Source organism: Peromyscus leucopus, chromosome 14 (genome assembly GCF_004664715.2).
Source record: "Peromyscus leucopus breed LL Stock chromosome 14, UCI_PerLeu_2.1, whole genome shotgun sequence".
Lineage (NCBI taxonomy): Eukaryota > Metazoa > Chordata > Mammalia > Rodentia > Cricetidae > Peromyscus > Peromyscus leucopus.
Window position 1 is genome coordinate 64,330,108 of NC_051075.1, and position 26,962 is coordinate 64,357,069.

Below are 26,962 nucleotides of genomic sequence, written 5' to 3' on the forward strand. Positions count from 1 at the left end.
CATTCTAATACACTCAGAGGATAAGAACCTTGAAGTGATGTTGACGAGTGCACTACATAAGAAGAGGGTCCTGAGAAGTTGGGATGTCAATGTTTCAACTTTGTTTCTAAAATGAGAACAGAAAAGAATTAAAAATTTAATGGCCAAAGATCACTATGGATCAAGATCAATAAGCAGAGTAGCCAAAGGGTTAGAAAAGAAAACATCCTTTCCAAGACAATGGTACTTGTCTAAACTAGTGATGTCATCCCAATCAAAATTAATTTGATTTAGTTTGCTAGTTATTTTAACAGGCCATATATTTTATGTGTGCACTAAAGTCCAAATATCCACCATTCCTACCTGGCCTTGGAGTAAGACACTGCCCATGGCAGAATTTAAAAGGAAGGAACTATAATACTCAATAATGTAGTGGGACATCATTATCACAGCTTCTTCCTTGAGAAATGATTTTTGCTTCAGTATAGGTTTAGTCTGTGGAAATGATTAGTGACTGGTTATATCATCAATGTCATTCTTTTACACCCTCATTTTAGGATTGCCTCTGACTGAAGCAGCCTTTGGATTGCCTTATGTGCAGATGAGTTTGCTTCCTCACTAGAAATCGATGAGTTCTCTTTAGTCAGAGTACTGATTTTGAGAAACTTTCAATTTTATGTTATTTTTCTTTGTTTCTGTGAACCTTTAAGAACAGAAGTGTTCAACTACCCTCTTGCCATCCTTTCAAAAATTCAAGAAAGAAAATAACTCTGTGTTCCAGCCCTCTGGGAGGATAAGATCTTACTTTTTTCAAATGCTTATTAGCATCATAGATGGTCTAATCTCATTGACCAGGCTTTCTACTAATGTTCTCTGTTTCTTTCTTCTTGATTGCCTCAGCACTTAAAAAAAATTTCCCTGCCTTTTATTTTAGAAGAGTCAACTGAAAATCTCTCTGCCCTGTTAAGATAATCTTGAATAAATTCTTTGTTGCCTGCTTAACTCCTTCTGCTACAACTTTTCCTTGAAATCTCCTTCCCAATTTCAGCTCACACAGACAGCGCTGAGCTATGTCCAAGAAGACTGCAAAAAAGGAGGAGTAAGTGCAAGTACTGGTGACATTATACAGGCCTTTCTACCAAGCCATGACCCAGGGAAAGTCAACTGATTCTGGGTTAAACTAAATCTAACTGTGCTTAAGATTCTTTGTGTTTAGGTTAATTTTGTTTTGTTATTTTCCTTTCATATCTACAACTCAAAGGCTTCCAAATTAGGATAAATGATCAATAAGGAAATGACCCAGGAGAAAAATTCTCATTTAGAGGAATAGCAAATAATTCTTCTGGGAGAATCCACTTAGATCCTGCTTGAGGTCTATCACATGTCCTTTGCAGCATCCCCCAGCATCCTTTATAGTATCCTATAAGGATGAACCAGAAACCATTCACTCTGGGCTGAGGATGCTTAAGATCTTTTATAAATTGTTAAACTTATTTATTATTGGTATGTTTATGTAGATGTAACCAACCATCTTATTAAATAAGAAACACAGAAGCAATGTAAAAGAGAAAGCCAAGAGGTCAGAGCTCAGAGCTAAAACCTTACCCTTCCTTCTGCGGTGGTCCTACCTCTCTGAAAGAGACCTACTTCCTGTGTGTGTGTCTTTATATAGTCTTTCTGTTCTGCCTTCTCATTGGTTGTAAACCCAAACACATGACTGTCTTGTCACTGCCTGTAAGTACAGCCCTCCAGGTCTTAAAAGCGTGTGTCTCCAATGCTGGCTGTATCCTTGAACACACAGAGATCTACCTAGCTCTGTCTACCAAGTGCTGGGATTAAAGGCAGGCGCCGCCGCCGCCGCCGCCGCCGCCGCCGCCACCACCACCACCACCACCACCATCGCCACCACCACCACCGCCACACTCTGTCTATGGCTCTAATAGCTCTGAACCCCAGGCAACTTTATTTATTGACATACAATTAAAATCACATTTCAGTACAAATAGAATACCACCATAGTGAGGGGCATGTGCAGGAGGTCAGAAGACAACTTTGTACAGTTGAGTCTTCCTTTCCACCTCTATATAGATTCCCTGATTGAACTCAAATTACTAGACTTACACAGCAGGTACCTTGACCTGTTGAGGCATCTGCAGGTTATTAAGACATTTCTCAATTCTGGGTGACCTTGAAGAAACTAAGAGTTTTCAAAAACACTTCTAGAGTAAGAGGAGGAATGTTCCACAAAGGACAACTGAGTCTCAGGCCTTGAGACTTCAAAGAACTTGGGAGACAGGCATAATAATCAGAAGGAAGGGGGAGATTCCAGAATGTTCTTCTAACAGAATCCTCAGAATTTAGATGGTATTAATGAGAAAGGTCATGCCTTCTTTGTTCATAATTCCCTCATGTGATTGCTCAGAATCACTCATAGGAAATTTGCAAAACTTTTATAGCATGCACAATCTGACATTGCAAGAGGTAGGAAAAAGATGATAGAGAAGATGTTTTTTCCACACAGAGATCAAAGTTTAGATCAGTGTTGTTTATAGTATACAGTCCATAAGAATTTAAAAACTATCAAAGGATCCCTGGAAGAAGCCAAAGGAAAACCAGAGAATAAAACCAAACAACCTGGGTTTCCCATAGGTTACCAAGTGAGAAACATGAAAAGGGACTCCAGCTTTTTGGGGTGATAACTATATGGGAATGTAAAGGAGACTGGAAAAAATCAAAACAGCAATAAATAAACTATGAAGTTATTTTAACAGTGCAATTCTGGCATTAGTGCACACTGCAAATACTTCAGGAGAAAAAAGTGAAACTTCATTGTTCTTAATCCTTATGAAACGATAATTTTGCTTTACATTGTCATATCCACTTTACATGTCTTCAGAACACAGGTGCATTTTTTACCTGAGGTTTCCACGCACCCCAGTTTGAGTTACAATTTATAAGGTAAGCAGTATTGCAGTTTCTTACATCACACATAAACAAACTTAGCATATTCAAATTTAATTGTCCAATTTCTGTTGATTATCTCCAAGCCTTTAACTGCATTGTAGGACTCTTTTGTATTGTTTTTCCATACCTGGATTAAAAATATTAATGTGAGGAAGAAGACAGACCTTCTGCCATTCTGCTCCTTCGCAAAACCTCCTCTTTTAAAGATATCTTTAAATTAGCAAACAGCAAAACATGTCACTGAAGTTAAAACTACAATTTTAAAAAGCCAGCCTAAGAACGCTCATATTTAATTATGGCTCCATGTAATTAAGTGTGGCAATCTGGTGATAAAACCTTTAAGTAATGACTCATAAAGAGATAAAAATGGAGCATGTGTTTAATCAGTTCACAGCCTTCCTGAGAAGCTGGCACCGCTTAGGTGCTAATGAGACACCTGTTGCTGGGGACACCAGAGAGAGCATGCAAATCAGTCAGGGAACAGGGAAGAGGAGATCCAGCTTTAGCTGCTGCTGAGGGCAGGTGGCTTCCCCAGGATGACTGACTGTCAGGAGGCTGGAGCTTGGAGAAGATACTTAGACAAACACACATAAACTAGTCTATATATTTGTTGTTACATACAGGGAAAAAAGAAGAAGAAAAACGTAGCTTCATCAGTCTCACTGAGAAACAATCTTTTAATTTGTAGTTTATAATATATCAGGTCATCAATTGTTAGCACGTATAATATTTATTTTCTTCCAAGTTTTCCAGTTGTGTGTGTTCAAAAATAGAACTTGTACTTTGAATTGTGTTTTGATTCTTTCTGCAATGTTAAGGATTTGTTTTCTCCATCATTCAAAGATCATTGGTAAATTATTTGCATGGAGTATGTTGCTAAAAAAAGAAATTTGCTTTCATGTATAACTGGTGCTTTGTTTCAGATGAGGTCGTCTGTCATCTCAAATGTTAAGAGATATGACAATGTGCATTCCTCCCATTCCAGCAAGGAAAAATGGTACATTAAGATTAGGTTTCCTATTGAATCCCAACAATGTATTCTAATTTGACAAGTTGAATGGCCTGATGATGAGAAATGATGACAGGACCCTTATTCCTGAAAGATGAAGGCTGTGTTTGCTAGCACTCTTTTCCTGAGAGGGCTTTAGACTTGGCACAGGCCAACTTCCTTCACTCTTAGAATTATTCTCCGTGGCCTATTCAACCTTTGGCTCTAAGCAGAAACCACCACCAAGGAGCTATTTGGCAGAGAGTTTAAATAAACACATGCTATATTAAAATGGGCTATAACAGCATCTCAGAAGGATGCCTTGCTATTTCTGGAAATGTGAATTTGCTCAAGAGCTTCATAAGGTATCAGAAGTTTTGAAAGTATGAAGCGAAGGGAAAACATATTAACTTTTGTAAAACATGCAGAAGGGAAAATAAAGAGCAATGAATAATCATTTTTGAGGCAAGGCAAGTAATATCCTTGGAAGGAAGAAGAGTGAGCAAAAGGTTACACTGCATCCATTCAAGCTGGGCTGCAACACTGACAATGATACCGTACTGATCATGCTCGATGCAAATTTTCCTAATACAAACAGGCATGTGTGCAAAGCCCACATGAGGAATTCCAGAAGCTTCAACAAAGAATGCTTGTTCTAAATGCAGTGCTGTTGTGACAAAAATAAATGGGCAGCTTTCAAATGCCACATCTGATATTCCCTAGCCCCAACTCCTCAGAAATCAAGGAGAAAGAATTCAGAAAAGTGGGTGAATTATCTCAGCAAAGATCCATGAATAATGAACCTGACACATAATTATTCAATCAGCTCTTCAATTTCGACTTTCTAGGGGTTTGTTATTTTATTAAAATAATTCAAATGTGTACATTATAGAAAAACAAGTGAGTGTCTTTACATGGCTTGAGCATGACTTCATGGCATGCTTGCAGACATGGTGCTGGAGAAGGAGCTGAGAGTTCTACATCATGATCTGCAGGCAACAGAAGTGGAATACCACACTGGCCATTGTCTTTTGAGCATCTGAGATCTCAAAGCCCACCTCCAGTGACCACTTCCTCCAACAAGACCACACCTACTCCTACAAAGCCACACCTCTTAATAGTGTCACTCCCTTAGGGCCTATGAGGCCATTTTCTTTCTATCTGCCACAGCTAGGGAATTCTATGTCAGTTCTACTCATTGCAAATAGCGTTAGGCCCATCTCAACCCAGTAGGAAGGGGATCTGTAGAAGAGATTTTCCTAAAGTTGAATGTTCTCTGGGGTGTGTTGGGTGAAATGTGGGCAGGTGTTAAAAGGCTTGCTTTTACTAGCTTTCTATTTTCCATTGCATGTCAGATTTTCATGTTAGGATTTGTACTTTTTCAAAGTCTAGTTACATAAGCTGTCATTTATTGCTTCATTTGGAGATCCTTGTACTCTGTCTTGTTAGAGTTTATCATGTTACTGGAAACACTTAATGAAACAGAAATTTGTATGTACTCAAATTTTACAGTAATATAGTCCTATATTAGTGTGTTTTAGACTCATAATAGTTGACATAATTTAATGTGTTTCTAAACATAACATAAAGTATTAACAAAAACTCTAACTTTCTAAGTATAACATTATTGATCCATTTGGAGATATTTATCAAAGATTTTGTCATTTCATCTCTTTTCATGCACATCATTTTTCCCTCTTTTATTATTGATGATGTAGCCAGTTAAAACTACTTTCCTTGTGGTTTTGAAATTAAGGAATTTAAAGAACACTATAACCTCATTTACCAGATGAAATTATTCTGAAAGCAACATGACAAAAGTCTGTTCTTAAAGTTTCAGAAAATATTCAGGAGCTAACCTGTGATATATTGCTATGTGTTGATATCACTATCATCATCTATTATAGTCTATTTCAATTGTATAAATAATAAGTATGTAAACTCTTCTTGCCAATTAATTCTCAATTGTTTAATCTACTATATTTAAACCAAATGGAAAAATTCTTACAGTTTTTTTCAAGACTTATATGTGATTATGTGTCCGCATGAAGATATGTGTATGTATGTGTGCAGGAGCATGAGTCTGTGCACTCATGGAAACCAGAAGACAGTGCTTGTTTCCTCAGAGCTGAAGTTATGGGTATTTGTCCCACCTGTTACATGGGTAGTGGGATCTGAACTCCAGAACTCATGACTTCACAGCAGGTACTATTTCTGCTGGGCAATCTCTCAAATACCATACTTCTTATTTCATCTGTTTCAACTGGTACTTAAAGTAGAATACTATTTAAAGTAGCCCTTTTTACTGGAATCCTTAGCTGTCAAAACAGTTAGGTGGTACCTACTCAGACATTAGAATTACTCATATATTCTTATGGAAATAGTCATGGAAATGAACACACCGTTATCTTTTTGTTACTTTTTGAGTCCCTTTCATTCTTTTGAATTTTATTAAAATCAAAGGTGTAAATACTGTCATTGACCTAAGATGTGACTGAGAATATGTTTCCTATGCTTTGTGGAATTCCTTTTATTTTTAGTTTTAGAATTTTTCACTCATGCTTACTCTGTGAATAGCTTCTGCTGCTTTTGGGGAGTAGACTATGAATTAAAGTCATTGTTTAGTATTGTAGTTCTGATATAATTAAGTTCCTTTCCTTCAAGAATTCTGCTTCACAAAATTAAGTGCTTAATCAAATAATGTTTTGACTATCTAACACTTTAGTGGCAAACTGAAGAACTGCTTTAGAATGTCACTTGGCACGTGAATGGGTTTTGTTTCTGTGAATACTGAAAAACAGATGAACACTGAAAAACAATCACCCCTTGGTCATTACCACCCCAAGTTTGGAGACCAGTCTTCTACCCTGGTCAGTCAACCATGTAGTGAGATTGGTTTGTTTTGGTTTTTGATTCAATATATAATAGACTGACTATTTAGTAGTAATTTTCATTATATATTCCAATCTGTTCTTTAATGTGCTATACATCCAGTCTGAACTCAATTCACAATCCTCCAGCCTCTTGAAATTACAAAAGCATGCCACCTGACCAGACGTGATGAATGAATGTTTTTCAGTCATTTGAAACTTCATTGCATCATTGTAACAATAGTTAGTGGGCTAACATCTGTCTTCTACCTTCATTCATAGCTATAGCAGTACAGTCTCAGTCTTCAATCCCTCTAATATTTAAGGAGCATCGTCAGGAAAGTAACATGGGAGACTGCTCCCCTGTGCTTGTGTGAGCCTACATAGATGTGTACAATTCCTGTACAGATTTTCTGCAATTCAAAAACCGCAAGAAAATGGATCCATCTTTACTACTGAGGTAGTAGCATTTTGAGTTTTCTATTGACAGCTACTCACTAAATAGGGACAGAACCCTTTATGTGTATAATGGGGTGCTGATTTTCAACCACTAACATTAATATTTGTGGTAGGTAGAGGGATATGACATGCACATTTTGGTTTTTTTAGGGTGTGCTCTGAATTTGCCTCAGTATGTGATACCAAGACAGAAATATTAGGGCAATCTCCACAGGACTGAGCTTATGAATATTACCTAACAGGTATCATAAGCAATTTTTTTTTACTTATTTTTTCCTAACTTTCTAAAGCAATTTACAGAAACATCAGAATCTGTTTGCTGTGAGCATGGCTGTGCTGTATCTAGAATAATCAACACATAGTCTGGGCAAAATACCTACTCGGTAAGTTAATGAGAAAAAAAGAGATAAGTATCTCTGGTTCAGAAAACAGGGGCTTATGTATCAAGAAATAGAGAACAACTCCAGATGATCAGCATGAAACCATGGTAAAGACTGAGAAGGGAGACAATAAGGTGGAGTGAACTTACATTTTTTTTTTCTTATAATTGCTGATGTGATATATGTTGTTTCTGGACTCAAAGAATGCTTTGATATCATTGGGAAAGAAAATAACTCCCAAGTTTTAGGCAAAGTGCATTGTTTGCACAGTAAAAGAGAGTTTAAAAGTGAGACCCATGCTTGAAAACCAAGCACCTGGAATGCTAAGACAGGAGGATAATGATTTTCAGCACAGCCTAAGCTGCACAGTGGAGTGGGGGCGGGGGAGAAAGGAAAAGATAAAATATTTAACTATTCACATGACTACCTTCCTTCAGAATGTTGATTTTATTCTGTTTTGCCTTCCTTATTTCCAACGATATAAAAGGGAAATTATCAGAACTTGTACTTTGAAGGATCACTCATACTAACTTCTGAGTATCTACATAAAATGATGTCTGAAGAAATCTTAGAGAAAGCAAACAGAAAAGGAGTGGTGACACTCTGATAAGTTCCTCTTTTCTAGCACACTTCCCCAAAACATTTACCCTTCTCCCCTTCCCAAACATCTCACTCTATATTCCTCCAAATTCTCTGATTTTTCAGCACATTCTCCCTAGTCTCTTCCCCAACAGTGTCAGCTTAAACCCTGTCCTCCTCCATGTCTGCTCTTTTCTACTTAGGCTGATAAAAACCATATCTCACTAAGATCTTCAGCAGCTCTCTGGGTGACTGTATTCCTTCTTCATCATTAGCCATTTCTCCATCATAAAAGTCTAGAAATGGAACAGGCAAACAAAAAGCAAGGATACCTAAACCACTCCTGGATGATCAAAGAACTGTTGGAGGCATCACCATCTCCAATCTCAAATTGCACTATAGAAAAGCAGCAGTGTATTGGCACAAAAACCAGAAAGATTGGTCAATGAAATAGAATAGAAGACCCAGAGCTAAATCTACACATTTATGGACACCTGATTTTAGCCAAAATTCACACTGGAAAAAAGACAGTGCCAACAACAAAGAGTACTAATTCAAACTGGATGGTTGAATATAGAAAGTTATAAATAAATCATTAATTATCACTGTGGACAAAACTGAATTACAAATGGATCAAAAATGATCAGTATCACCGTGAGTCCATATACACTGATTCTTACAGATTCTTACAGAAGAGAAAGTAAGGAATAGCCTTGAACTCATTGGCATAGGAAAAGACTTTCTGCACAGAACACTGTTAGCACAGGCATTAAAATGAACAACTAATAAATGGGACCTCATGAAACTGAAAAGCTTCTGCATGGCAAAGGACACCATTATTCAGACAAAGCAGCAGGCTACAGAATTGAAGGTTTTTACCAACTACACTTCCAAGAGAGGGCTAATATCCAAAATACATAAAGAACTCAAAAACCTGGACATCAAGAAAACAAATAACTCAATTTTTTAGAAAGTAGTAAGCCTCTGAACAGAGAATTCTCAAAAGAGGAAAGTCAAAGGGCTGAGAAGCACTTCTCAAAAAATGTTCACTATACTTGGTTATCACAGAAATGCAAATCAAAACTACTTTGAGATTTCATCTTAAACCATTCAGAATGGCCAAGATCAATAAAACAAATGACAGCTCAGACTGGCAAGGATGTGGAGTAAAGAGAGCACTCATACATTGCGGGTGGGAGTACACACTTGTACTTCCACTGTGGAAGTCATAAAGATGAAACAACATACCTCAAGATCCAGCCATACCACTCTAGGGCATATACTTAAAGGATGAACCACAGAGACACTTGTTCAACCATATTCCTTGCTGCTCCATTCATAATAGCCAGAAATTGGAAACAACCTAGATACCAGTCAATAAATGAATGGATAAAGAAATAGAGAAATCGATTAAAAAATTGTGTAAATTCCATTTATATGGTGGCATATTATTACTCAACCATTAAAAATGAAATTCACAGATAAATTAACTAGAAAAAGAAAATCATATTGAAGGAGGTAGTTCAGACCCAGAAAGACAAATGTAGTATGTATTCACTTAAATCTGGATGTTAGCTATTATATCATCAATAAGCAGGCTATAATCTGCATAACCATAGAGGTTAAGAAGAGAGTATGAGAATGTGAAGGAGGAATGGATCTCACTAGAAAGATGAAATACAATAGAGAGTTAAAGATGAACAAGGAAGGGAATGGGAGGATCAAATGGGAAGAAGGAAGGAAGAGAAGGGTAAAGAAGAGAATATGGGACAGAGCAGCTAAAACTAAGGGCCATTTGGGGATAGAATGAAAACCTAATACAGTAGAAACTTCCTAAAATATGTACATAAATGAAGGCAATCTAAATAAAATCACCAAATAATGGAGGAAACCCATCTGGATATCTCTTATCACCAACTGAAGCTTCTAGTACCAAGACTGTGTTATATCTAATCAAGTTCTTGGCCAAAGTGATCCCAGAATGAAACAACCCAGGCTATTGCCAAGGCTCTTGGTAGCTCTCCACAAATTGACAGTGAGGCCATCTTGCTGAAGACAACACTTATGCAACTCATGGAACACAGAGGAGTCAAGCTGGTGTCTACCTAGAGCCTTTGTGCCCATGGACTAGTGTTTACTGTTCTGGAAGATATAATGCAAACTACCAAAGGAGAAAGGTAAATTTGTTCAGGAAATCATCGACTAATCCAACCTCAGAAGATGTGAAGTTCTTTCATTCTAGTAGTTTTAGGATTCTTTTGTTCTTATGGTTGGAAATTTGCTATTTTATATTTCTGGTGGTGGTGGTGGTGGTGGTGGTGGTGGTGGTGGTGGTGGTGGTGGTTGTGTGTGTGTGTGTGTGTGTGTGTGTGTGTTGCTGTGTATTGAGTCAAGGGCTTTATGCATTCTATCTAGACAAGTGACCTACCACTGAATGACCTGCTCAGCTTGTGAGCAATATAAGTCTCTGTGTTTACTTGGTTGGGTCTGAGCAGCTGTGGGACTGGCGGGTGACAGAGATTTGTCCTGACTGTGGGCAAGGCAGGAAAACTCTAGCTACAAATGGCGTCCAACGTGTTGGCAAGAGTTTCTACCTAAAACCTGAGAAAAGATTCTAAAATGGAGCTAAAAACAGCTTCCTAATTGTCTCTCTCAAATGAGCGGCAGCCTGCCGGTTTGAGTTTCTGGCGGGTTCCTAGTGTGCGAGCTTGATCTGCAGTATGGCGGGAATGAGGCCTCTGCAAGTGGCACATTAAGCTGCGTGGTAGATTTAGCCTTTGCTAGTAAAAAACAAAAAAAGAGGTTTCTGGGCTACACTCTGCTTTGATAAAAGCATAGACCCAGGAGGGCTCCCAGAGCTGGCGGTAAACGTACCACCGCCATGTTGGGAAGCTGAAGTGGGAGGAGCCAGCAGCCACAGCGCCGTTTCAGGCTTAGAAAGCTGCAGTTTAAAGCAATAGGCTCAAGGTAATATAAAACATAAGCCACATAGAGATGGCTACCACACAGAGAATCTGGATTATGTTCTCTTTCATATTCGTAACTGAAGAAAAACATTTGATTGCAAAAGCTGTTGAGTTATGCCAAAATGTATATTTTAAAGGTACCTTGATTTCAAAATTTGGCTATAAGGATATGTTGCTTTGGAAAAGAGGCTCTGCTTTTGTTTCCACAGAAAGCCAGAGGCTATGGATTTGTTCCAGATTAAGATATATCAGGTTTGAACAGCCAAGACCACCTGAAAGGTCTCCGATGACACCATGGCCCAGATGATCCAACATCCAGAATCGTTTCAAGGCAACTGGCTCAGACGATACAGTCTCACGGACTACTCCATGATCCTAAAATTTTCTTTGTGTCCCCATAAGATACAGCGCCCCCCTCCAGCAGGAAGTAGTAAGAGAAGCTACGCCCAAATTCCCAAATTTACCAAGCTGACTTTGGAGATGTGTAAAAGTTAAAACCTTCCTTTTAAAAAAAAGAAAGGGGAAGTGCTATGGGGCGGTCTATATGTCAAATTGCTCTGATTGGTCAATAAATAAAACACTGGTTGGCCAGTGGCCAGGCAGGAAGTAGGTGGGACAAGGATAGAGGAGAATTCTGGGAAGCAGAAGGCTGAGGTGGAGAGATACTGCAGCCGCCGCCATGACCAGCAGCATGTGAAGACTCTGGTAAGCCACCAGCCACATGGCAAGGTATAGATTTATGGAAATGGGTTAATTTAAGCTATAAGAACAGTTAGCAAGAAGCCTGCCACGGCCATACAGTTTGTAAGCAATATAAGTCTCTGTGTTTACTTGGTTGGGTCTGAGCGGCTGTGGGACTGGCGGGTGACAGAGATTTGTCCTGACTGTGGGCAAGGCAGGAAAACTCTAGCTACAAGTAGTTTTAGGATTCTTTTGTTCTTATGGTTGGAAATTTGCTATTTTATATTTCTGGTGGTGGTGGTGGTGGTGGTGGTGGTGGTGGTGGTGGTGGTGTGTGTGTGTGTGTGTGTGTGTGTGTGTGTTGCTGTGTATTGAGTCAAGGGCTTTATGCATTCTATCTAGACAAGTGACCTACCACTGAATGACCTGCTCAGCTTTCAATCCATTTTGAGTTAAATTTTACATATTATATGACATGGGGATCTAAACTCTTTCTTCTGCATGTACATATCCAGTTGTCCCAGTTTTGTCTGGTAAAACAATTATTATTTCCTCATTAAATAACATGGAGACCTGGCCAAAGAAACAGAAGTACAAAACCTTCTCTGGCAAACATCAGGTGATCTTTAATTGTGTGGAAAATTAAGGAAAAAGAATGTTCTCCAACTATGATCCTTGGAGGAGCAGAGCTGAGAACATTTCTACATGAATTAGATTTGGTATTGTGGTGGTTTAGTTTTTTTTTTTTTTTAATACATCCCTAAATTCCTCTGAGATTTACTTCCACATTTATGGTTCTCCTTTTTCTGCTTGAAATAACACCAGTCTGGAAAAACAGTAATATTTGCCTTTTGCCAAGACATGGAAGGGTTATAATACAATTAAGGAAAGAAGGAAAAGCAATCCAGTAAGCCATAGAACCATGTGTATTTTTATTCAGTTTGTTGTGTTTGAAGTCCAAAGGGATTTTTGAGTGATTGTTTATGAAAAGAGAGTTACCCAAAATGATTATAATATGAATATCCACATCTATGAGTTTGATGGTCTTCGTGACTGAGAAAAGTCATAGTCGTAGAATAAGCCTCTTGGGACGGATATAGATGATGGCTTCATAAAGTGGCTTGGATGATGGCTCAGGTGGAAGGCTGCTTCCAATTCTATGTCCATTATGGCTCAGGGGCAATGATAATGTGCACATAAAAGCTACAGATTGGCCCAGAATGGATACTATAAAGGCAGCCTTTTCCTAATTGTGTCACCATTTTGTGTCCGTTGGCTTGGATTACAGCCTGGATGTTCAAAAGCCAGCCTATAAATGGATAATGTTGAAAAGCATGTCATCATGAGCCAGAGCAATCTTTGTAAAACAGGTTAATCCTATCCCCTCAATCATTCCCCCAATATAAAAACCTCCAATGGCTTCCTAAGTGTTTAACAAATTGTCCTTCTTAAAAGATCCTTGCACATATTGATTTGCTTTTCATGCATCTTTACAGGCCTCATTCTCCAATTCTCAGACCTCGTAGTCTTTCCCTGGGATTGTTCAGCCCATTCCTAGATTATGGCCTTGTGAGCCTTTCTTCTGCCTGAAATGCTCTTGCAAGTGGGATTTCCATGGAGACTTGATTTTATCGCTAGTGTTTCTGCTGCTTTCATTATCTACTTAGCACTGTCAAATTTTCTTAGTTGTGGATCTCTGTCTCTGTCTGTGTCTCTGTCTGTCTCTCTGTCTCTTCTCGTCCCATACTGTTTTATTCATTCACTTACCTCTTCATCCAGCCCTTCATACATCTCATTATCAAAAACTATCCAAATAAAGTAGCAGTACTCCAGGAACACACACTCTTCCTTCATTTTTCAACGAGTCTGAGTGTGTGGAAGCTGATCAAACGGGACATTTTAGCCTTCTCTGAAATGCTGTGTGTAGGACTTCTGAGCCATGTATAGTTTCATCTTGTTCTCCCTGGAGCAGTGCAACAAAGCTCTGCCAACAAGTCAATTCCCTGGCCTGACCCTGACATTTCTTTCTAAACCTCTGTTTTCTCAGAGCACGGAATGTACACTACACAAACACCCCACCCACGATAGCTGGAGCAAGGGCTGAGTTCAGTCCCAGGGGCTCGGTTCAGGAACAGCTTCATCCTCCTGTGCTCTTGCAGGTGTTTTGTTAGGTGTGTCTTCAAATCTCTGTGATGACTATGACAGCTTGTTTCTCCCAGGGAGGGAGCATCTGGCTATTTGTCTAAGAGGAGATGCAGTGGAAATTAGTGCCGGCCTCATTTTCAACCTTCCTTCATCTGGACTTGCAGGGGAGGCACACTGATGAGTGGAGTAACTTGCTGGGAATGAAACATGGACACAATGCATGCATGTGTGAGGATAAGGGCTAATGTAATAACATGCCTGCTTTCTGGTTTGTACTTAATTAACATGTTCTATATCATGCAATCAATTTGATAGATGATGCAATCTACACACACAAAAACATACATTCATCAATCAATAGTGGGATAATACAGAAATTAAGAGAGAAAAAAAAACAATTTTTTTTTTGAATTAACCTATCCATTATTAACAGGTTTTTAAATAAGTCTCTTTTATTTATTGAGATTATAATATAATCACATCATATCCCTTCCTTTTCCTCCTCATTAACACTCTCATGTGATCCCCCTGGCTCTTTTTTAAACTCGAGGTCTCTTTTTTAATTGACAAAACTGAATGTAGTCCTCACCTCTTAGTGAGGAAGCTTCTCTTTGCAACAGACAGAGGCCATTACAGAAAACTGCAAGTAATAAAGTGCAGAGTGGTGGAGCCCCGTCTCAGCTGATGTATTTATAACACAGCTCCTGCACCTAAGGCTCCAGGGGTGGTTGCAGAAGAAAGGGTAGAAAGATTGTAAGCGCCAGAGGAGTAGGAAGTTTGCTGTGAGGTGGTGTCTCCCAGAAATGTCAGAAGCTACACCCGAGAAGTCTCACCAACATGGCTGTCTAAACATGACAACAGCGAAGACACCAACAGACATGTTAATATGGGAGGAGAAAAGCTCATGGGGCCTTAATCCTAGATAAAGAACTACAGGTAGCTAAGGAAAGCTGAGAGCAGGAGAAACAGTCTTCTCCCAGCAAAAGTGCATCAATTGGTTCTCCAATACCAAATGATCAGCCCTGAAAATATATACATACAGGTAACATTATACATAGTGAAGCAACTTGTCTTAATACATTTTTGTGTGTCTGGTCAGTAGGCATATTTTATTTTTGGCATTGCTGGGAATAAAACTCACTGCCTTATGCATGCTAGGTAAATGTTCCACCTCTGAGCTGTGTACCTCAGCCTTCTTATTGCTATACTTAACTCAGAAATAATGTGTGTACATGCATGCTTTGAAGCAAATTTAATGTTTAAAAAAAGTCCAGGCACAGTGACACAAATCTAGAAATAAAACAGAAATTGAAATAACTAATGAAGAGATTGTTGAAGGAAAACACACACACACACACACACTGTTCTTAGGGAAAAGGAAACTTTTCAATAGTTTAAGGAAATTTTAAAACAATAAGTTGACATTGCATAAGTAGAGACAGAGATACATTGATCCAGTGGTAGAAAGCATCTTGAGCATGGAGAAAGCAAGGCAAACACATGAATGGAGAAGGAGCTAAGCGATACTCAAGTGACCTGGAGATCTCAGTACCAAAGTCCACCATAATCCTCACTTAGCCTGCTCCTGTCCAAAGACCCAAGTATCCATCACATTCAGTTTTAATTTTCCTTCTTAGCCCATCTCTTATATATTCTTACTAGCAAACAGTGATTCTCAGATAAAAACATGTTCCCAATCAAAACAGCACTTACTAAAGTAGAGATTTCAGGATCATACACAGAGGATAGGGGTGGGAAGGGAGCTTGAAGTTCCCCAGTGGTTAATGACTACATGTTTGGAGGCCACATGTTGAGAACCCCTGGCTAGAAAAATATTCTCTCCTCTTCCTACATCATTTAGATTTACTGTCAATTATTGTTTTAATTTTGGTATTATTTATTTATTTATTTATTTATTTATTTATTTATTTATATATTTATTAAGACAGGTTCTCAGTTTGTACCACTGGCTGGCCATCTTGCTATGTAGACCAAATTAACCTTGAACTCACAAATATCCTCCTAGCTCTGTCCATTTGCAAGCATTGAAGCTGAAGGTGTGTACCATCGCACCTGACCTTGTGCTGTAATTTAAATAATACAATTAATTACTATATTTAAGTATGAGCCAATATACTCTTTACTGTGTTTTGATTGTATGGCTCACAGTAAAATCGTTTCTCTTCTTTTGTGCTCAGATCATTAAAAATCAGTTAAGCCTATTATAGATTGCATAAGGCTTTTACCAGTTAGGAAGCCTTCCCCAATCCTTTCCTTTCTCTCAAGAATCTAGAGAAGTTATGACAAGTGGAGAAGTAACATTTATCATCTGCTTTCATTGATTATCTGACCTTTGCATTGTGTGCCTCCATGTCTTTCTCCTCACCAACTATATTGTTTGCAAGTAGTCCACAGACACACCATAAAAAGTACCCACAAGTACACAGAAACGTTGTTAATCTCTTCATGTCTGTCTACTAGGTGGCTGTCACACAGCCATGTAGTTTGTGTCATTTTAAAACTTTCACAACCATCATGATTCCATTTTAACATCACATCATCCCTGTACTAAGTAGAGAAACTTATTCAGTTAGTGTTGCATAACAGAGGACAGAGACAGGAGTGTTCATAATGAATCACCACATCTCTTTACAATATCTGGCTCACAATTACTATTTTTAAGTGAAATGTATAGACGTCCTTGAAGCACTAATCGATGATATTAGAGAGTAGTCCCAATGTCAGTAAAAAATTAGTTAAAATGATTTTCTATTCAATTGAATCACTTAATGCCATTGAGAGTATACCCATAGCTCAGTCCAGCATCCTCACTAAAACTTCTCAAAGTTTGGCTACTACATTCACATTAAGGGACAGATTTAATTCTTATGTAAGTTTCTGTTTGCATCACATACTTCTCCCACCTATCCTCCCCCAGACACTTTATCTTTTAGAATTAAAATTTTGAGTGTTTTAAAAGACAGAAAAGAAAAATGCAAAAGTAACTCTTTTTTATTTTGTTATTCATTTTATTTACTTTCTCTTTTTTTACTCATATGTCTTCTTTTTATTTATTTTTGAATCAACCAACAAGATGATTTAACTTTAACAGGATCTGTGGGTGGTATGTAGAGTGAGTAGAAAATTTCTTAATAAAAAATGAAAAAAATAAGTTAAAAGAAAAAAAAGAAAGTGGACATAAGTATCATAAATGTCAGTCAGATAAACAAAAGTAACTCTTTTACCTTGTTGCATAAATGTTTTAAATCCGATGGATGTGACAGCATCTTGTCGGCAATATGAAAACAGAATCAAAGAGGAGAGCTTCCAGATGCCAAATGTGAAGAAATAACATATGGAGTATTCCATACCTCTAATTTCAATGTGCCTCATTATTCTTGATGCATTTTCTATTTATTATTTGCACCACCTAATCTGTGACTAAACCCCAACATAAAACTCAGTATCTTGTCTATTTAGATACTCCAAAGTGTGAGAATTATTCCATTTGAGTAACAAGATGTTTCTTGAATATCTTATAAATACCAAGCATAATTATCCTTCAGCTTCTGGTCAAGTGAAGGGATAGACAGACAATTAATAAACATACACATAAAAACATGTAAGGATATGTAAAATATGGGGTTTATAACTTCAGTAATGACATGCATAGTGAATAAAGAGAAAAAGGGGGAATAAAAGGATCAACAACACAAATCTAACAAGCAGTCATCTTACATTGTGTGAACAAGATGACCGCCAATCAAAGTAACTTTTGACCTGCAAAGCAAATACCAAGAAAATATCCACCATGAAGAAAGCAAGGATGACCATTCCAGGGGAAGCAAAAAGAACAAATGTAGAATCGCCCAAGAAATCATGAGACATTACAGTGAGCTATAATGTAACAATTGGATTTCTAAGAAACTGCATTTTTACCAATCAAGATTAAAATTATTACTTTCAGAGAAAAACAGAAGTGAGGGACTGAACACTGAAGAACTGTAGCAACAGCATCATTATTTTTTTATAAAGAATTCCAATAATGAAGGTGTTTCTTAATCTCTAGCAAGCAAAGCATTCAAAATATTTAAGATCCAAACAAAATGGACAGTGGCAGGGATGGTGTTTGCAGTCAGCTAGAGGGGTATTGCTGTAAACAGAACATCAATAAGTAATACATCACTGGCGGGAAATGGTGCTGCAACCAGATAATAGCCTTTTCTACCTTATCAGCATCAGAGAGCTACTGCAATCAGCACCACGGTTTTCAGAGTTCTTTGTCACTTGTATTGGTCATTACTATACAGCCAAATGTCATCCAAGAGAGAGCCCAAAACAGTGATGTCCATTTTGCCACCATAGTGTGTAGCAGGAATCTTAAAAGTTCTCATTAATAAAAATCAAACCTGAGCCAGGTATTGGGGTGAATACTGGAAGATCAGAGAGAAAGAACAAACCACAGATAACCTCACCTGGCCAACTTCTCAACTGGTCTTGTTTCCTCAGACTGGAGGCCTCTAGGTGTCTTCATATCTGAATGGCTCTCAGCTGAACTGCTGCTCAAAACCTAAAAGCTTAACCAGCCAAATGCTTCTAGTTTCTGGTCCTCACACCTTATAAACCTGTCTGCTTTCTACCACCACTCCCTGGGATTAAAGGCGTGTGTCACCATGCCTGGCCATTTCCAATGTGACCTTGACCTCACAGAGATCCAGAGGCATTTCTACCTCTGGAGTGGTAGGATTAAAGGTATGAGTGCCACCATTTTCTAGCCTTTGTATCTAGTGGCTATTCTGTCCTCTGACCCCAGATAAGTTTATTAGGGTGCACAATATTTTGGGGAACACAATACCACCACAATAGTGTAAGGCCCCCAACTCAATGTTACTTCTAGATATGACTTCTAATAGCCATCAGAATATTTAACATTACATTCTCTAATCAATTACTTTATTATCAATTTTTATTACTCAATTTCATTACCTAGTCATGTGATAGTTGACTGCCTATTATGAAATAAACATTTTTTTCCCCAGGAAACTAAGGATAAAGAAAAATATCCTAAAATCCTGCCTTTATAAAGTTTAAATTGTAATGAAGGGACCAGCAATTAAAAAGACACATGAAGGAAATGTGAGGTTTTTATGTAGTGATAACTAAAATAAGTAAACCATAGACTAAGGGTAAGGAATGCAGACAAGAGATGAAAATTGTAGTCAGTGTAGCCTCTCCAGAAGGGTGATGCTGTAGCCCTGACTCACAAGGAGACACAGGTACTAACTGTGTACTTGTTTGTATGGGGAATGATCCAAGCCAATCAAATGTCCAGTGGTCTAGCACTGAGACAAAAGTAACAAAAGCTTGCCATACCACAAAATAAAAGAAAGCAAGAGAGAAAAGAAAAGAAAAGTAAAGTAAAGCAGAGTGAGAGGTCAGAGGGAGACATAAAGCATGGCAAGAATGGAACACACCATCTGTGTCTTAGATGGTATAACAAAGCTCAGAGCTTGAACTCTGAGTACACCAGGAAGTCAGTGGAGGTTCAGAGCAGATTATCAGCATGGTAAGGTTACAGTGTGGTGAGAAGACTGCTGGTGTCTTTTAGTGCACTTTGGAACCATTAGTGGATGCATCTTCATCATACCTTTCTGCTTAGGAAAGAAATGTGTAGCATCATGGAAAAGCCAATACTACATCTCTTCAGTAATGTCTTCTCTACTCTTTTAGAGCAGTATTTGAGTTGGTTATTATTTGCAGAAGGGTTATCTAAACTATGCGTTTTGAATAACCTCTTACATGCATTCTCAGTTCCTTGGTGATATGGGTATTTCTGATTCAGTAGACTTTAGATTATATGTCTAAGGAAAATCTTATTACAAGCAAGAATTCTGAGCAATTACAGCTGGAGAGATGACTCAGTGTTTAAGAGCACTGGGTTCTTCCAGAGGCCTCAACTTAGATTCTGCATACCCACATGGCTACTCAAAACTATTTGCAATTCCAGTGATGGCCTTCTTGTGAGTCAGGCAAGCAGGTGACACATAGATACACATGCAAACATCTATACACATAAAATTTTAAAAGTGGAAAAAATTGAAGAAAACTAAAATTCTATTTCTGAAAACCAATGATTAGACTTTCTACATCTCCTTCCAGAATACAATTTAGAAAAATATAAAGATTAAAAACTGAAAATGTGGTTCTCTGTATACTATGTATATAAATATATTTCTTCTACAATTGATGCACATGACAAAGATCATATGGATTTTCTAGGCCCAGCCTACAGAGAACTGAGCTCCTTGGAAGTACCTTGAAGTGGCTTGGCCAAGCAGCAACCAACTTAGAGAAGCAGTAACAATACAACATGTAGATGAACGCTCAACCCAACCAAGTGGGAAAAATAACAACAGCTATAACAATACTTCAGCGAAGAAAAAAAACAGGACTTTCTAATTTACCAAGGAGGCTAACTAGACATGTCCTGAAATTTCACAGACGAAGATAAGTCAATTTAAAAGGATATTTAGGGGACATGGCTTAGTGGTTTAGAGCACTTGGTGCTTAAGCCCTATGCAGTGTTAGCATCACAGGTACACTGCACTCTTTCTCACATTGGTATTGGGAGTTTGAATTCTAGGCCTTATACCAATATCTGTGTCTTGACAGCCCATCTCCAGATTCAGTGAGAAACTCTGTGTTAAGGGAAATAAAACAGAAAGTGATAGAGAAGGACACTCAATATGTGTCCTGTAGCCGTCAGGTGACACATGGCCATGAACAACTCTACTTCCATGTGCACATTCAAAGTGCATACATAAACACACACACACACACACACACACGCACACGCACACGCACACGCACACGCACACACATACGAAGATAAGATAATAAAAGTAAAATCATAATGTGCTTCTGAACTGATGAAATCATAGACTCACAAAATAATAATGTATTATAGATCTCAGCTTCTACTTTTGAACCTCACATTAACCCAGGTGCTGACACCTAACAAGTAGGAAACACTCATATACACACACACAAACACACACACACAGAAAACTCTCACTTTTGAGTTTTGATGTGAAATCTAAATAAAACCCTAGCAAATCAAGTTCAGCATGATATTAAAAATAATACATTACAAATAAATAGCACTTGCTCTAAGAATGCAAGAGTTGTGTGACATTAGCAATTCTAATAATATAGGGCTTACATCATCAGATCAAAAATAAAAACTTTGTTGCTTCAAGTGATGCCATAATATGTAATAAAACTAAAATCCTAGTTCTAGGGAAAACTTTTGAAAATGGAAATATCAAACGAGAGATGAAAATTATAACTAATTGCCTAGTTATAATAATTGTTAAATTCTATTAAAATTTGTAGAAATATTTAGGTAGGTAAATAGAATGTCAAAAATAAAAACCACAACAATAACAACAAACAACCATTTTTATGTGTAAATGTGCAGGAGCAAGCATGTGGATGTCAGAAGACAACCTTGAGTGTCAGCTCTTACTTTTCACCTTGTTTGAAACAGAGTCTGTGTAGGTCAGGTAAGCTAGCCTATTATGAACTTCCAGGGATTCTTTTCCCCTCCTTTCCCATCTCACTTTTGGAACACTGTGATTACAGATGCACACTACACCTGGATTTGTGTGGGTTCTGGGGGCTTGAACTCAGGTTCTCAGGTCGTTACATTTGCACAACAAACGCTTTACCCACTCAGCCATCTCCCCAGTTCCACAAAATTTTAAAAGTCAATATTTTGTGTATGCCAGCCATTCCTCCACTGTGAAGCATTAATGTGTAATAGAAAATTAATTCCACTATGAGTACTAAACAAATGACAGCACACACATACATGTGAATAAATTTAAAAAGAAAACTACTCTGAGGAGCCATATAACATTACTGAAGAACGTAGGAAAAATTTTAACAAAGGAAGATATAATGAAGACTTAAGGAAAGACTCAAGTTGTAAATTTAATTCAGATATTAAAGGAACCAGAATAAAATTGTCAATGGTATTTTGGAAGTGGGATATGATGATTTCTAAGCTTAACTAAAAGGATAAATTAAGGCCATTTCTCTCAGAGAATCTGGAAAACCAGAGTTGGAAGAATTTTGAGTACCAGATAATAGCCTATAATAGAATTGGATGGTACTGAATCACAATGAAAGACAGAAAAATAGTCAAAAACTTGCCTGGTCTTACCAAGCTTTACAGATGGAGACAAGATATCTTACAGGCAGGATTCAGATGTTACAAAAAGGGGTGGAAGAACTCTCTAAAAAGATGTATAACATTTACAAAAATTAAAAATCGATTTAGTTTTTAAAGAGGATAATATACCTTGGAAGCATGAGGAGACAATTTTCAAAGCACTGAAATTATTCCCATTTTAAGACAATAAAAGAAAACAAGTCCATTAATTCTCATTGCAAGCATCCCTGTGATAATAGTCTTTACTTGGTATGGTAGCCACAGTTATTTAGAGTGTGTCCTAATCTGCTTTCCGTTGCTATGATAAAACCCTGGCCAAACCAACTGGGATGAGGGATTACTTGGCTTACACCTCTGCATCGACATCCAGTGTTGAGTGAATCCTGAGTAGAAACTCAAGTTGGAACCTTGAGGCAGAAACTGAAGCAGAGACCATGGTGGACCACTGCTTACTAATTCACTACTCATGGCTTGTTCAACCACCTTCCAGAAATAGCTCTGGTCTTCCTGCATAGGGATGGTACCATCCACTTATGCTGGGGCCTCCCACATGAATCAACAATCAAGAAAAATGCCTCGAAGACATTCCCCTGAGCAATCTGAAGAAGGCAATTCCACAGCTGATATTCTCTCTTCCCAGGTTTGTGACAAGTTGATGAAAACTACCCAGTACAGGGCACAATTACCTGGCTTTTTAGTGGGAAATACCATGGCATAGGCGGAAAGGAGATTTAAAAAATGAACTATAGTCTTCAATATAATGTTTGGCACATATGTAATCTTGGGAAATTTAATGTTTTATAACCCTGACTCTTCATTAACATAATTATGCTAATTATATCTGTGTTTGAGTGTATAAAACAAGGAGTGCAATTTAAAAGCCAGAAAAACCATAAGCTTCAATTTGCTTTCAGTGACTGGCCATTTCCAGCCCAATTGTTAACACTACTACTTTGTTTAAGAGCTTTACACACACAGTATTGGCTGTGACTATCCAAATAAGTCTTTGTGGATGTTCAGTATTCTCTCGTTGCTCTTTATATCTGAATTACAGCAGCTAAAAGCCTCAGAAAAGATCTAGCAGATTTTTTTTACAGCTGAGTTTCATTTAAATTCATGAGAGAGAGAGAGAGAGAGAGAGAGAGAGAGAGAGAGAGAGAGAGAGAGAGAGAGAGAGACCCATGAAGTTTTGAAGATGGGAAAGAAAAAACATTGCCCTCATCACAGAAGAGGTTGACAATCAAGAGTACAGTTGCAACTTATTTTAGCTCTAGTTATGATACTTTTGGTATTATGGGCAGCTGAGAATCAAGAATAAGTAGCTTCCTGTGGTTTCAATAACTCCTGTTTCCTGAAAACTGGAAGCAATTTTCTATGACATTTACCAGATCAAATACTCAATGTTTGGGAAAGCCCCTAGTAGCATCGCTTCCTCTCTATTAGTAGCCTATTCTCAACATTTTAATCCTGTTATTTTTCAAACATACTATCCTATGATCCTGAGCTCCTTTGCATCTGATAAGGACAATTTTTATCTTTTCTGAACTTGTTCCCCCCTTGATTTCCTAAATGCTGACACTGAGCCCAGTCCAGCTTTTCTGGTGGCAATTTCCTCATATCTCCCCTAAATCTTTGTCTCCTTTTTAAACACTATCATACAAATTTCAGCGGTTTCCAGCCTCCTACCAAAGGAGCGATTGTACTCAACCTGAACTGCTGCCAAGCCTAGTGACGCCTCCCAACTCACTGATTTTAAGCAATTAAGACAGATGTAAATATCCACATCTGCCAATCAATTGATTTTTCTACATTCTAGTACATTTTGGAGATTGGATGGGTACAATGTTTCTCTCCCCACAGACTGCAGCTGTGAATTTGCAACTTTTGGATTTCTGTTCGTTTGCTACTTGAAAATTCTGTTTGGCAAAAATAAAACTTTTCTGCTCGAGATGTATGTAATACATATATATATATATATATATATATATATATTATATATATATATATATCAGTCAGCATTTTCCATAAGGGCTGCAGAGGAAAAGGATATCAGAGGAAGGATTAGTGAACCAGTCAGGATGAATAACCAAAAATTTAAACCACATTTTTGATTCACTGTTTTAATATTCTGGTGCCTACATGGATGGGTTTGGCAACAGACCTGAAAGTATCCCAAAGCCTTGAAATGTGAGCATCAGAAAGACAGGCTTCTTTGTGCTTGATTGTACATGAGGATTCATACATATACCTATATGTGAATATTTCCCCATCAGTTATTTGGCAAATACTTGCAGATTATTTTGATAGTCTGTAGAAACATTTCTATAGATTTTTTCCTTAGACCTGGTCATTTATATGCCTTTCAACACTGAAGACAATGTTCCATTAGACATGTTTTTGGTTGTTATTCAGAACAACCAATAATCAAGTGGTTTAGAAACAAGATATAACCCTGACTCAAATGCTAATATGATACAAATTCACTCATCATACAAATATTTTCTTTATTCTTCCTATGTTTGTGATTCAGAATCACTTTTTCTACCTAAGTAGATGATGCTTTAGGTGCCATGTTAGTTTGAAACTAGCAAGGGTTAAAAATATTGTGATAGGAGTTCTCAACATTTTGTGTAGAAATGATGTGACCTTGGGAACAAGTTGTTAGCTAACTTGTTAGTTTAATTATTCAAATATTATCAGAAAGTGAAGAAACATAGCTATGAAAGAGATTGTAAGTAGTAAAATACATTGAAAATTAGTAAATGGATTTAATATGCTGCCAGAAACTTCTACAACAAATGTTGTGAGTAATACTAAGGAGCTGCTACTCTCTCTTCATTCTGGTCAACTATAATTCAGTATTGAAGAAATCTTTTCTATAGTGGAATATTAAACTTTCAGAAGATTAAGCAACCTATTCAGCAACATTCAGCACCATTTTATTCTGTATGAAATGAATGTATGCCCTGGGACTGGTATTCAGGCATCGTCATTTGACTGTTCCGTTCATATCAGCAATCCTGCAGGAATGAGGCACCCAGGGCTACAGAACACCTGCAGTGAAAAGCAAACCAATTGAGTCAAGGAAAGTGATAAGGTACTTCATCAGAAAATCCACACAGGCACAACCCTGATAGAGCAACTGGCAATAATCAGGTAAAACAACACATTTCCAAGAAATAGAAGAAGACAAGAGAGTAATGAACATCAAGAGGGGGAATGCCACCAGCCCTGATGGGTTCCTCAGAGAGGAAGCAATAACAGAGGGCACAGAAGCAGCTATTAACCTTGATGACTGTGGAGAGAAAGTAATGGGCTTGGAAGTTTGGGCACAGAGCTCAACTCTTGATCCACAGGAAGAATAAATTCTTTCCAACACAGAATTGCCCGTTTGATTTGTTTTTGTAGCTTGCAAATAAAACATCCCATATGTTTCAGATTGAGAGTGAAATGGAGGGGAAAATAAAGCATCCCACTTTCAAAGTGAGATCCAAATGTTCTTAAACATCTACTTCAAGAAAGGGTATCCTATTATGGTCTCAGGAAATGTTAGGATAGACAGGGAGTACAATTCATAAAGAATGTGTACAGGTGTCTGCACAATGTAAATTATTTTTGAAGTGTCTCTAAACTATTCTACTTCTTGCTTGGGGAAATATAAGTTTAAATTCTTTGGATATTGATTGATTGCATATAATTCTAAATTAAAATTTTTGGTGAGGAAAGATTAATACTATTTTTTGAAAACCCAAATTTCAGCTAGTGTCAACAGGCATGCCTAGTTCATGCTTAGGACATGAACAGAATAGAAAAAAATGTAAAGAAATGTTGAAATAAGACACATGTATTTCCCAACAACTAATTTTTTTATTTGATTTTAAAACATGCAATACTATTGAGAAAGACTTAATTACATTTTATTATGTATGTTTTTTAAACATTATATTTAAACTAATGATATTACCAGATACTATTCTTTATATTCTTTACCCAGATTTTCTAAGTACTAACCCACAATTCTTCTCATTTTTATGGACTATGTTGACATTTTTATTTTATTTTATTTTATTTTTTTGGTTTTTCGAGACAGGGTTTTTCTGTGTAGCTTTGCGTCTTTCCTGGAACTAACTCACTTGGTAGCCCAGGCTGGCCTCGAACTCACAGAGATCTGCCTGGCTCTGCCTCCCAAGTGCTGGGATTAAAGGTGTGCACCACCACCACCTAGCCATGTTCACATTTTTAAATAACTCACATTAAATTTTCTCTTGTGAGTGGTGTACGAGAAAGCTTTAAGTGGTTTTTTTGGTTGTTTTTTTTTTTTTTTTTTTTTTCTAACTAGCAAATTTTCACAAAACAATTTAACAGGAAGGGAGTCCATCCCATTCTTCACATTTTTCTAAAGGTTCTGTAATGATCACATGTTAGTTTATCAATTCATAGTGTATTTTCAGAGTGCCACTGTGAGTACTGTAATTCAGTTGCTGATTTTGTGTCTTCATTCTGTATTCTATTCACTGTCATTTTTTTAGTGTTTAAAGTACTTTGTTGAAGTCTTACTTTATTATCCCTTTGAAATTTCTTCCTTACAGAGGTGTGTTAGAAATAATTTATAGGATTGGCAAGATGGCTCAGAAGGTATGGGTTCATACCATAAAATCTGACAACTTGAGCTCAATACTTACTCTTCCTATAATAAATACTTAAGTTTTTACTGA